Here is a 12,718-nt window from a genome sequence, read left to right as displayed (position 1 = left end):
AATAGCCTCCATCTACTTCTCTTTAAACTAAAGTATGAGGTTGTGTCTCCTAGCAACATAAGAAACTACAAGCTTAAGCTCACACAACCATGAATGCTGAATGTGAGCTTAACATAGGCAACACCAACAGCCACGCCAAAGTGGACATGCCAAAGCCAAGACCTCAATCCTACAGGCAACCAGAGAAAGCTGAGAGCAAAAGTGGTCATCCATGGGAAGAGCACACAAATTAGTGTGTCTCCTAGCAACATAAGGAACTACAAGCTTAAGTTCACACAACCATGAATGCTGAATGTGAGCTTAACATAGGCAACATCAAATGGTCTTACCAAGTGGTAAGAAAATATTCATAAGATAGCATTATAATGGACTGAACAGTATATTTAGAAATGTATATGCATATATATATGCATAATATACAAATACACATACATAAACACAAACATACATCATATACATATATATTATATACATATACTCATACACCTACATATACACATATATATATACATACAAAAACAATTAATGAAAAAAAGATACCATGAGTTTGGAGGAGAAGTATATGGGAGAGTTGTATGCAAGAAAGGGAAGGAAGAAATGTGGCAATATGTTAATGTCAAAAATAATACAAAAACAATAAGAGTAGTAAGAATTTCAGTTAAGTTTTAGTTCTTATTTTTACACAGTCCCTACTGATATTGCAAATGGCTTTATAAAGCACGCAAGAGGGAAGGCATTTAATTCTGAGGAAAATTCTCATTCCATTAGAACTGAAGAGTCCTCATCATCACTCACTTACTGCTTAACATACTGAATGAGACTAAGGAGATCATTTTGCAAATTCAACAGAATTTGATTATTCTCAGACTAGAGTTCCTGTCTTAAGAAAAGAGCTGTCCAAATTATTCTTTTGTTCTTAAAGTCCTAGATAAGAAGAATTGTATCTAGTCTAAAACGCTACCATGTCCAATTCCAATTAATGGGAGAAATGTGAAAAGTTGACTCATCAAAGACTTTACGTGTGTGTGTGCGTGTGCGCGCGCGCGCGCGCGTGTGTGTGTGTGTAAAATATATATATCACATATACAATAAATTTCATATGTATTAAGAAATTTATTTTTTTCAAATTAACTTCTGTTTTGTCCTTTTTCATTACTTTTATTTTTTTTCTTACAATCCATTCATTGTCCCCTTCCCAGTCTGCCCTCCCACAGTTCCTCACTCCACTCCTCCCTGCTCCCTGTCTCCAAGAGAATGTCCCCTCCTGACAGGCCTCCCCACTCACTGTGGCTTCTATTCTAAGAACAATTTTAATTGCCAAATACAACTGATAATGTAAGCCTACCTAAGCAAGAAGAAGGAGAGGGAGAAGAGACGGATGAAGAGGAGAAAGAGGGAAAGAAGGTAGGAAAGGTGGAAGGAAGGAAGGAAGGAAGGAAGGAAGGAAGGAAGAAAGGAAGGAAGAAAGGAAGGAAGAAAGAAAGAGAGAGAGAAAATGAAGAAAGGAAGGAAGGAAGGAAAGGAAGGAATCTTGTTGGATCGAATCTGAACAAATAAACCTATTTCAAATTTTCCAAATATTTTAATTATTTGACCATATTTATTATACTAATGAGTATATTAATTTCACAGAAATGTTGTTAACTTTGTTCGTTTGTTTGTTTGTTGGTTTGTTTGTTTGTTTGCTTTGGTGTGTGCACTCGGATGGCCCGGAGTTTACTTAGCTGCCTGGGAGGTCACTGTGTGAGTGTATAAAGGGTGTGTAGGGACTGGCATGATTCTCCCAGAACTAAAACAGGGCCCTTGGGACATGGAAGCAACAGGAGTGCTAGGCTTGGCACACAGGCAGGATGGAGGTCACAGAGGGTGTGGATTGGGTGTTCTAGGGTGGAGAGACCCTTCAGCAGTACAAGCTAGCTTGTCTCAGAGCCTGGGGTAACTCAGGGTGCAGCAAGCTGGGGCATGTTGAGCTCTGGCTGCTGACTAGAAGCTGAGTACCAGAATTGGGAAAAGAAGCGCCTCTGGGTAGCCTCTTGACATGACCATAAAAATGTGGCTGCAGACAGGATCAAGTTCAAGGTGACTCCATAGTGAGCTGTGAGGGGGCAGGTCTGTGACTCCCATTCAGGAATACGTAGTCAGCTGCCACCACTCCTGGATGTTCGCTTGGATCTGTCCAGTGCCATTTTTGTCAAGAGACTTGAAAGCACGGAACATGGCATCCAGTCTGACCAAGCAGCTGATGAAGTTATCGAAATCTATATTCCCGCTCCCATCTGACTAGCGGCGGATGACCATGACCATGTCCTAGAGGTGCTCATTCAGGTGGAATCCTGCTGCCTCAAAGGCCCCTGGGAGTTCATGGCTATCAATGGTCCCTGATCAGTCAGCATCAAAGCGTTTATATATATCCCGCCACATTTTAATCTTGTTCCAGAGGTACTTGAATTCCTCAAAGCCCAGCTTGCCTGTGGTGTCACTATCCATAACAGCCACCATGCTCTGACAAGTGTCAATGCCAAACCCATCAGTTTTCAGATCGGGTGTCTGGTCACGACCTGTTGAGGATACTCATGAGTTCTGTGGTGTTGACCTCCATGTCATCTCCAGCCAGCTGGACAAAAAGGTTCCTGAACTAACAGACCCCTTCACTCTCGTTGGCCTCAATATTAGAGTAATGGCTACATGGAGGTGGGGCACTCAGGGTTGTACTGCACAGCAGCCTCGTTGATGGGATGGTGCTAATGACTCCACCCAGGACGCCACACATGGCAGTTCCACCGCTGCCAGCAGCTCCACTAATCAGGCCTCTGAGCACCTTCCCCAGGCTCCCGCCCAGACCCCTGCTTCTCCCACCTCCACCGGCCCTTCAAGAAGGAGTTCAGCAAGAATGTTATTGCAGCTGAATGGAATCCTGAAGTCCCTGGTCCTGCTCCCCTGCTGCAAAGCCTCCCGCTGTGTCCTGTTAGGGTGTTGTTAACTTTTTAAGTGATACTAGATTGATTTCTGAATGAGTTACTATGAATTTTATATATAAGAAAGATGCCATTGTATTTTAAAAGATTCATGTAACACAAAAGAGAAAACACTGTTAATTTCAACAGGGGTCTCTATTTTGTTTTGGTTTTGGTTTTGGTTTTTGAAACAGGGATTCTCTGTATAGCCTTAGCTGTCCTGGAACTCATGCTGTAGACCAGGTTGGTCTGGAACACTCGGAGATCTGGCTGCCTCTGCCTACCAAATGCTAAGATTAAAGCCATGTGCCACCACAACCCAGCCAATATTGATGTCTATTTATTTAGTGTTGCTACTATGTTGTACAAATGGTTTCAGTGCACCCATTCTACCCTAGCTCTCATGTGTGGGGGTATGTTGGAGGAGAAATAATTCAACTATGGTGTCTGCCATTGTAACCTTAGGGAAAAAAACAGATTATATGAGGTCACTAGGTTAGAGCCTTCGTGATGAAAATTTTCTAGTAACTTAAGAAAATGAGGAGGGGGCAGGACACACATACATACATATGCCCCCTCCCTTAATGTATGAGCTCCTTTACCCCTTGGGAAGCTGTCAACAAGAAGTGTATCTATTGCCTGATGTGGTTGCTCAACTTCGGACCTCACCTTTGGAGTCAAACAAACATAAACTTGTTTTCTTTATAATGTATACATGTTTAGAACCATAGTCTGTATACTGTGTTTGGAAAGAGAAAGAAAACAGACATAAAAGAACTAAGCCCATAGCATCATGATCATTGTTCCTCCTACCAATACTGCAAAAGGTGTTACTTTACTCATAATGACATTTTAATAAATCACCCAAGAATCAAAGTTAGGGAATTCCACATTTGGTGTATACATTAATCTGATATCCCCGTGGTCTGCCTCTTCTGTTCTTCCTTCCCTCTTTTTGCTCCATTTTGAACCAGGGAAAATTTTCTAGAGTAATACACTTTCTCTTCTTCCCATCACTTCTCCTCCAATCATGAATCCTCCACTTTCCTTACGTTTTTCTCCACCTCCTTTCATTTGGAAAATATATTTCCTTTCTTTTCTTTCCAGATCACCTTAATATTTGAAATAATAGCCAATGGCTAATAAGCCAACTTCGGCTGAGAACACATTTTATTTAGTTTGAACCTGTTAAACAGTTTCAGTACTGGCAACAAACCTGTTCCTACTGCACAAGTTCAGGAAGCATTACAAGGATAAGTCATGAAAACAGGATAGAAAACACCCTTTGATCTGGGATGATTTCCTGGTGCTCATAGGTAAATGTAGCTTGAATCGAAATAAAAGTCCAGATACAACAAAGGATTCTACAATGAAAGAAACCCTTTGATCACATTTACAAGCATAGAAATACAGCTGTAACTGAGAAGTTTGCAAGGGTGCTCATATATTCCCCTCATATGCTGTGTGGTGATCATATGACAGGCTAGATATCATGCCATTCAAATTAATTTACCATGACTTTTCCCATTAAAAATAGCACCACTCCAGCCCCAACAATACTGGCCACTACCATTATGAAATTCTACATGGATTTTTCGTCTACCTGGAGACTGACTTTAAAACCTTTCAAAGTGCACCTCTTCCACATTTTCTGTTTATGCTCATCATTCCACACTCTAAGAAAAGTCATTCTCTGGAGCTCTGGTAAAAGCTGTAGCAGGGGAAGAACCATCTGGTGACAGATTGCTACTTACTAATTGTGCAAATAATAATCACTTACAATCTTCTTAACTCATTTCCCATGTGTTTTAAATAAGCAGAGTGACAATAGTTGCCTCACAGCTATGAAGAATATTGAACTATTGAACTTTTCTTTAATCTCTAAATTTGAATTGTTTATACCATACTGTGTTATTAAAAAAACTAATCATATATATTACACACACACACACACACACACACACACACACACAGGCCCACATTCCTACCCTGGGCTCAGATGCTACACATGGCCATACGGCCTCTTCACCATGATAACACCATGTTCTGTACCTGTGTATCAGTAGTTGTTACATGATGTAAGGAAATTGTTCCTTACCCAAAGTCATTATGGTATTTATAACAGAATATTCTGGTTAGCATTTTGTTTTACTTCCATTTTTGCAACTATAACCGACTGAAAATATGTGTTTAATTTATATATGTGTGTATATGTATATGTATATATTTCATATATATAAAATGTTTGCCCTAGGAGTTTTCACTAATCATCATTTTGTGTTAATTTTTGTAAGCATAATCTTTGATTGTTGATGAGTTTAAAAGAACTAACTCCTGAAATCTAATGGGTCCAACAAGAAAGCAGAAAATTAGCATAAAACTACAGAAATTAATAAATGCACAAAAGATGGCATCTAAAACTCGAAATAACACATGTGCTCTAACGCTTGATTTTTGAGAAATTAATGAAGGGGTTATTATGTCTTGTGGAAAACAAAGGAAAGGGTTATTCCTGTCCTTGTCTCCCACACATATCTTCAGTGGGTTGCAGTTGCAAAAATGGGAGTAAAACAAAAATCTAACAAAAATTTACCATTCTGTTGTAAACATCATAATGATCCTGGGTAAGAAACTATTTTCTTACAAGAGGTAATGATTTGTAATACTTCATGATACTCACTTCATAGGATATGCATAATTTTTAATATTTAGCTTCCTCATTTTGAGTAAGTTTTAGAATGAATATTGTTAATTTCTACACACAAAATGAGAAAGTTTGCCTGTGATTTTATTGAGGCAATAATGAATTTGATAGAACTTCCATATTTCCAATATTGAGTTTTGTCTTTAGTTGTGTCTTCTTCATTTGATGATGCCTATGAACTGAAGTGGGATCTTTTGTTGGATTTATTCCTACATTTCTACACAGGCAAAGACATGTTCTTGTTTTGGTTGTCTCGTTTTATATTTTCTTTTCTTTCTTTTGCTTTTGTTGTTGTTGTTGTTGCTGCTGCTGCTGCTGCTGCTGCTATTGCTTTTGCTTTAGTTTTTAATCTAGGGTTCTGGGTATATAATTTATAGTGACCTTGAATTCTCTCACAATCTGCCTACCCCAACTTCAAAGTGCTGAGACTACCTGTATGTGCTCCCATACCTGACATGGAACAGACTTAAAAGTTTTGTTTCCCCTCTGACCCTTAAAGGAAAATATATTACTAATTCAGATTTAATCAGTGGCCTTCTTCAATGCTCTTCTGCAAACAACTTATCTTCAAGTTTGTAGATGGTAGGACTTTTTATGCACATTGTAAAATGAAATGTTTATTTTTGATGTTTCAACTTTTAATTGGATTCTATTCCAGCTTAAATGACAAGCAAGTTGGTAAGTAAAAATGATGTTAAGAATACTTTCCTGTTTGTTTGTTGTTTGTTTTGCTCTCAGATGGAATTGTTTCATCATTAATCAGATATATATTTGATTCTGTGATACTTAATCCCAACTTGGTGGGATTTGGAATCACAGGAGAAGCATCTCTAGACTTATCAGTTTCTAAATTGGTTTGAGGTTGTAAGATGTACCCTAAATCTCTCTATTTCTGTCTCTGTCTCTCTGTCTCTCTGTCTCTCTCTCTCTGTCTCTCTCTCTCTCTCACACACACACACACACACACACACACACACACACACACACACACACACACACCACATACCAGCCCTCATTTCTTCCCTAGGCTGAACTGCCCTTTCTATTCTTGCTCACATGCTACACATGGCCTTCCAGCCTCTTCACCAGGATAGCCCAATGTTCTGTGTGTCAGTGGTTGTTAAGGACAATACTACAACTCTGCCTAGGGTGACTGAAATGACTGATCCTTAGTGCTAAGGAGAGCTAAAGAGATACATGACCCATAAACTAATAATCACCTCTTGCCTTGGCCCTGCAGTTAAGGCTACTTCTGATCACCCAGTCTGCTGCAGAGATGCTGTCCTAGAGGAATGATGAGACTCATCTGCCCTGACATATCCACCACTGTACCAGTGAGAAACAGCATACTTCTCTTCATGAACAAGCATAATATTATGGGAAGTTACCACTGAAACAAATAAAGGATCCTGTTTTATTTTATGCCCTATGCTCCATCAAAAGAACATTTCCAATTTGTTGATCATAGACACGGCATATCTGATCTTGAAACTGACAGAAGACAGTACTGAAAGAAAACATTTTCTCTGAGCACACCACTTCAGAGAAAGCAGCCAGAGTAGCACCATTCAATATATCCTGCTTCTGCCCTGAAGTTCCTACTACATCAACGCCTACAGCTGGTATTATTCCAGTCTTTGCAGGAAACTTGAAAGAAGAATTGCTTACAAGATTTAGAAGTAAACAGGAAATAGCGTCATGATGAAACTATGGGGAACAATATCTCACTAAACTCCTAAAAGTGCTAGCTCGCTGCAAAAGAACTGATAAATCAGACAACACTAAAACTGAGGGCTTTTACTCATCAAAAGAACCCTTGGGGAGATAACCAGACAAGCTCTAATTGTGAAAAAACTTTACAATGCATTTTTAATAAATAGCTGGTGTCTAGAATATATAAATAGAAAAAGAATACTTCAAAAAGTTGTGAAAATAAGCAAAAATAACAAGCCTTTCACAGAACAGGAAACAATATTTGGCAATAAAAGTATAAAACAGTGCTCAAATTCATTAGTGATTACAAGAATGTAAATTAAAACCAGAGGAATAGCATTATGTTTCCATGGGGTTGTCAAATTTTAAGAAATTTAAGAATATCAGCATAAATATATAGCAATGGGGATTCAGATAATGAGGCTATAAATTGGCACAGCTATTTTATTAAGACAATTTGGCATTATCTATTAAACTTTAGCATTTATACATCCTCTTTTATATTTGTACACACATACAGAATCACACATACACATACACACACATACACACACATATACATACACACACATCCACATCCACACACACACACAGAATCACACACACATACACATATACACACATACACATACACACACATAAACATACACACACACACACACACACAATCACACACACACAAAGGTTATGAAAAACAAACACAAATCCTTTGAATCCCTTAACGATGTTGCATGCCAACAAGCCCAAAAAGCTTCCAGGAAAACATTACTTCCTTAATATTCAAATTATGATACCAAACATTGGTAGCCAACGTGGGAGAACTCTTAGGGAATTTTAAGCAGCACTTTTAAGAAAATTCAGAGCTTATAGAAAATAGAAATGAATTCTTACTGTAACAGAGACATTTAATAAAGACATGGAAACAGTATATAAATTCTTGATCTGAAAATCATAGGAGGTATAATTTAAATTGATAGTATTGAAAACAGGGGATGGATAAAACAGAAGAGTTCTAAGAAAGACTATTGGAAAGGACAATTAGAGGCAATAAAAGAAAAAGTAAATCAAGAATGTAAGCAAGAACTTTAGAATAGTGACAATGGCGTAATATCTGTGATATTTAGAGTTTAAGGGTTAACTAGAAAATGCCAAAGGAGTACAAAGCTTATATTTAATATGTTTTTATATTTTTTAAGCTTTTTTCTAAGACTGAGTCATATGTAGCATAGGCTGACTCAAAATTTCCACATAGCCATGATTGACCTTAAACTTCTGATCTTTCTGCCTCCTGAAAGTTGGGATGATAGGCATCCATGACAGTGCCCCACTTGTGTGATGCTGCATATGCAGTCCCTGGCTTCAGGAACACTAAGCTGCCATAGCAGCAGCTACTTTCACTCGGTATGGTAATTATACATACTTTCGGGGTGCCATGTGACATTTCAATATAGATGTGCGTAATTTCAACACCTGTCATCTCATGCAGTTTTCAGTGAGTACTAATCTTATCAATAAATACATGCAAAAGAACTTCATAAGCCTAAAGGATATAAACCCTTAGTACAAGAAGGTCAACTCAACTAATCTACTCCAAGGTACTTTATAGCAGTGGTGTCAAGGATAAACAATAAATATTCTTCAGGATTGCAAGAAAGAGAAACTAAGCTAACCTCATGGAGTGAGTGATGCTATGCATCACAGTGGAACTCTCAGGAGGTTTCGCTTCACAGGCCAACCGAGTGGGCATGGGGCTTTCACAGAACTGAAGAGAAAACAAACCGTGAACAATCAGTCCAGCAAAGCTGTCTTTTGTGAATGGGTGAGAGACAAGACCGCAAATACAATCTGAGGTATTTTATATAAAGCCACCAACCAGACAGATGTGTCTGTCCTGTGAGAAATACTCAAGGAAGCTCTCCACGCTCAAAGAAATGTTGGTAGCTAAGGTGAAAGCGTGGGAAGATACAAAGCTCACTGGCAAGACTAACCAAAGAAGGCCCTGGGTTCGATCCCCAGCTCCGAAAAAAAGAACCAAAAAAAAAAAAAAGACTAACCAAAGAGAGAATAGATGTGATATTATAAGAATAGTACATGCATTTGCGTCTTTAGTAGAAAGACTAAAACCGTTGGTCCTATTGTTTCTTGCCCATAAGGCAATGGGGCATGGAAGAGCAAAGCTGCTCGTTCCGTGTCAGGCAGGAAATAGAAAAGGAACATGCAGGAAAGTGAAAGGAGTGAGATACAAGACAGGCATTCAGTGATTTCTACCATTTCTTAGTATTTTAATATCTCCTAGTAATAATGTGATTAACATATAAATCCATCTATGTCTTAGCCCACTGGTGAACTTGAGTCCTCTTATTTGAATTACTTCCCCAAAGCTTTAACAATGTGTTTATTGGAAACAAACCCTTTAATACATGATCTTTTGGGAGCTACAAAATATCTGCAACCCTTATCAACAAAAAATCAAAACAAACTGACTGAATAAGTCCTTGACACATAAAGGAAGGCTATTAGAGGGGAGAAAGAACATCAACGACAACGATGGAAAATAAGCTGCACAACTACTTCCGTGGGACTTTCCCTAAACATCTATGACTTTGAGTGAGATAGATGAACTCATAAAAGTCATGAAGTCACTAAATAAAACGAACAAAAGTGTATGTTGCTTAGGAGAAATTCACACCCCACCCTGTGCTGTTATATACAATTGAAAGTGAAAGAATGGGATATATATTAATTAAAAATATAATCCTCAAGAAATTGCCAGTAGCCATACTTGCAGCAGATAAAACAGACTTTAAATCAAAAAAGATCAAAAGAGACAAAGAAGCTCATTATGTAATTCAACAGCAAGAAATAATTGTGTGTGTATTCAATATTAGAATACTCAAATATGTAAAGTAGTTATACTGACAGTTTTAAAGGAATAGATTCCAAGACAGACACTCTATTATTCACTTCCAGCAGCAGTTAGATATTTCAGACATAAATCGAAATCAGCATTAGATTTAGATTACACCTTGGACCAAGTAGACCTAGCAGACACAGAGAACACACACCAGTTTCCAAACACTCATTTTTTCATATCAACACATACCATATTCTCCAATGAAACTTAAATGGCAACTTATATGCTAACAAAACAAGTCTCAATGAGTGCCAAAATTTAAGTCAATAACAAAAACCTTGAAATTATATGAATATATAAAGTAAACAACTTATTTTGAACACTCCTGAGCCAAGTGGGAAACCAAATTTAATAAATCTTAAGTGAAAATGGAGAGTAAAATAATACCAAAATCCATAGCATACATGTTAAAAATAGCACTGTAAAGGAAGTCTGTAGCCTACATTTTTCAAAATTCTCAAATACACAATTTATTGCAGCATCTCAAGAAACATGCAAGAAGAACAAATGAAATCCAAATTAGAAGGAAATAAATAATAAAGATTATGGTAAAAAGTAAATGAAATGAAGCTTACAAAGTACCAAATAACAAACCCGGTCCTTAAAATGGACAAACCCTCAACTATGAAAAACTAAGACTATAAAAATAATTATGATTATTGCAGCAGATGTCAAAAAAAGTCACAAGAGGTTATTATAAACAATAAAAGAGCAGCAAAAATGATGTAAAAGATTGGGCACATTTCTAGACACATGCATCTTGCCAGAATGACTTAATAAATAAAACTCAGATATGCCAATAACAAGTGACAAGACTTAACCAAGATTTAATGTCCCCTATAAGCAAGAGTCCAGGACCACATAACTTCACTGGTGGATTCTACCACACAGTTAAAGAAAGAGCAACAACAGCTCTCCTTGGGTTATTCCAAATCATAGAAAGTAAAGGGATTCTTCCAAGTACATTTTATTAAGCTAGACTTCCTTGTTATCAAGTAAGTCAGACAGAACAAGAAAGGAAACCACAACCATGATGACCTTAGATGCCAAAATTAGAAACATTATTCAGCATGATCCAACAGGAGTCTTTCAGAGAAGCACAAATTTTCATTGTAACATATGGTAATTTATGATAGAATTGAATTTTATTTTTTTGGTATTTTGGTATTTGGCATTGTTTCATGATAAAATGTTAAATATATCAGTTATATGAGATACCTTAAGAAACTATAGGTCATTTACACTAGCTAATTTAAAAGATTAAATAAGCTGAAAGCTTTCGAAGTAAAATCTGGCATTGAACAGAATGTTCACTTTGACTGTCTATTAAAAAGAAATAACCTTAAGTTAAATTGACATCTTTATAGATGACATAATTTTATATACACAAAACTCCATTAAAAGTTATTATCTAACGAAGTAAAGTTAGATAAACTCAGCAAAGAATCCAAATTATATAGATGAATTCAGAAAGATACGTGGTATACAAAGCAACTTGCTTTATGTTGATTACGTTATATAAACACAAATCATAAAATGCAATCCCCTGGTGATGGTGGTACATGCCTTTAATCCAAGCACTCAGGAAGGCAGAGGCAGGCAGAACTCTGTGAGTTTGAGGCTGACCAGGTCTATGGAGTCCTAGGGGAGCCAGGGCTGTTACACAGAGTAACCTTGTCTTGCAAAGCAAAAACAAAAGCAAAAACAAAAAATAAAATGCAATTCTACTCTAAGGTGCTACAACAACAATGAAAAGTACCTAAGAAAAATATAACCAAATAGATGAAAAATATCTGTAAAAGAAATTATTAAATATGTTTGTAATTTAGGAAAATATTGTAAAAATGTACATGCCATAATATAATTTATAAATTCAATGAAATTGCTACCGAAATACTAATCAAATTCTTCATAAAACTAAAACAAAATTAGATTGGGCAGGGAACCTCAAAACAATCTTTACCCAGCCAGACATGCAGAAAGAAAAACATTAAGTCAAAAAGAAGCTCTATATTGCCTAACTTCAAAATATACTACAAAGCTTTAGTAATCAAAACAGCATGAGGTTGGGATAAAAGTAGATACTAAACTATGGAAAGAAATTGAAATCCAAATAAGTAAACTCTTTTATCTACTGCCTTTTTTCTCTTATAAAGGCACTAAAAGGAAGCATTAGAGAGAGGACAGCCTTTTTATTAATTCATTTATTTATTTATTTTTATTTATTATTTATTCATTTTATGTCCCAATCACCAGGCCCTGTCCCTCCTCTACTCTCAGTCCCACCCTTACAAATCTGAATCCCCATTACTCTCCTTCTCCCCAGAGAAAAGAAAGTCCCTTGGGTACCTCCTCATCCTGGGACATCCAGTTACAGTAGGACTAAGCACATCTTCTCCCACTGAGGCCCAACCAGCAGTCCAGGCAACAGAG

The 12,718-nt window shown here is 37.2% G+C and overlaps 1 pseudogene; it reads right to left on the bottom strand.

The window, feature by feature from the left end:
• Positions 1-2,124: 2,124 nt before the first annotated feature.
• LOC134479062 (calpain small subunit 1-like) lies at positions 2,125-2,599 on the bottom strand (annotated as a pseudogene).
• Positions 2,600-12,718: the final 10,119 nt, after the last annotated feature.

The sequence above is a fragment of the Rattus norvegicus genome, chromosome 5, assembly GCF_021556685.1.
Source record: "Rattus norvegicus strain SHRSP/BbbUtx chromosome 5, alternate assembly SHRSP_T2T, whole genome shotgun sequence".
Classification (NCBI taxonomy): domain Eukaryota; kingdom Metazoa; phylum Chordata; class Mammalia; order Rodentia; family Muridae; genus Rattus; species Rattus norvegicus.
This window is presented reverse-complemented; position numbering and strand designations above follow the sequence as displayed.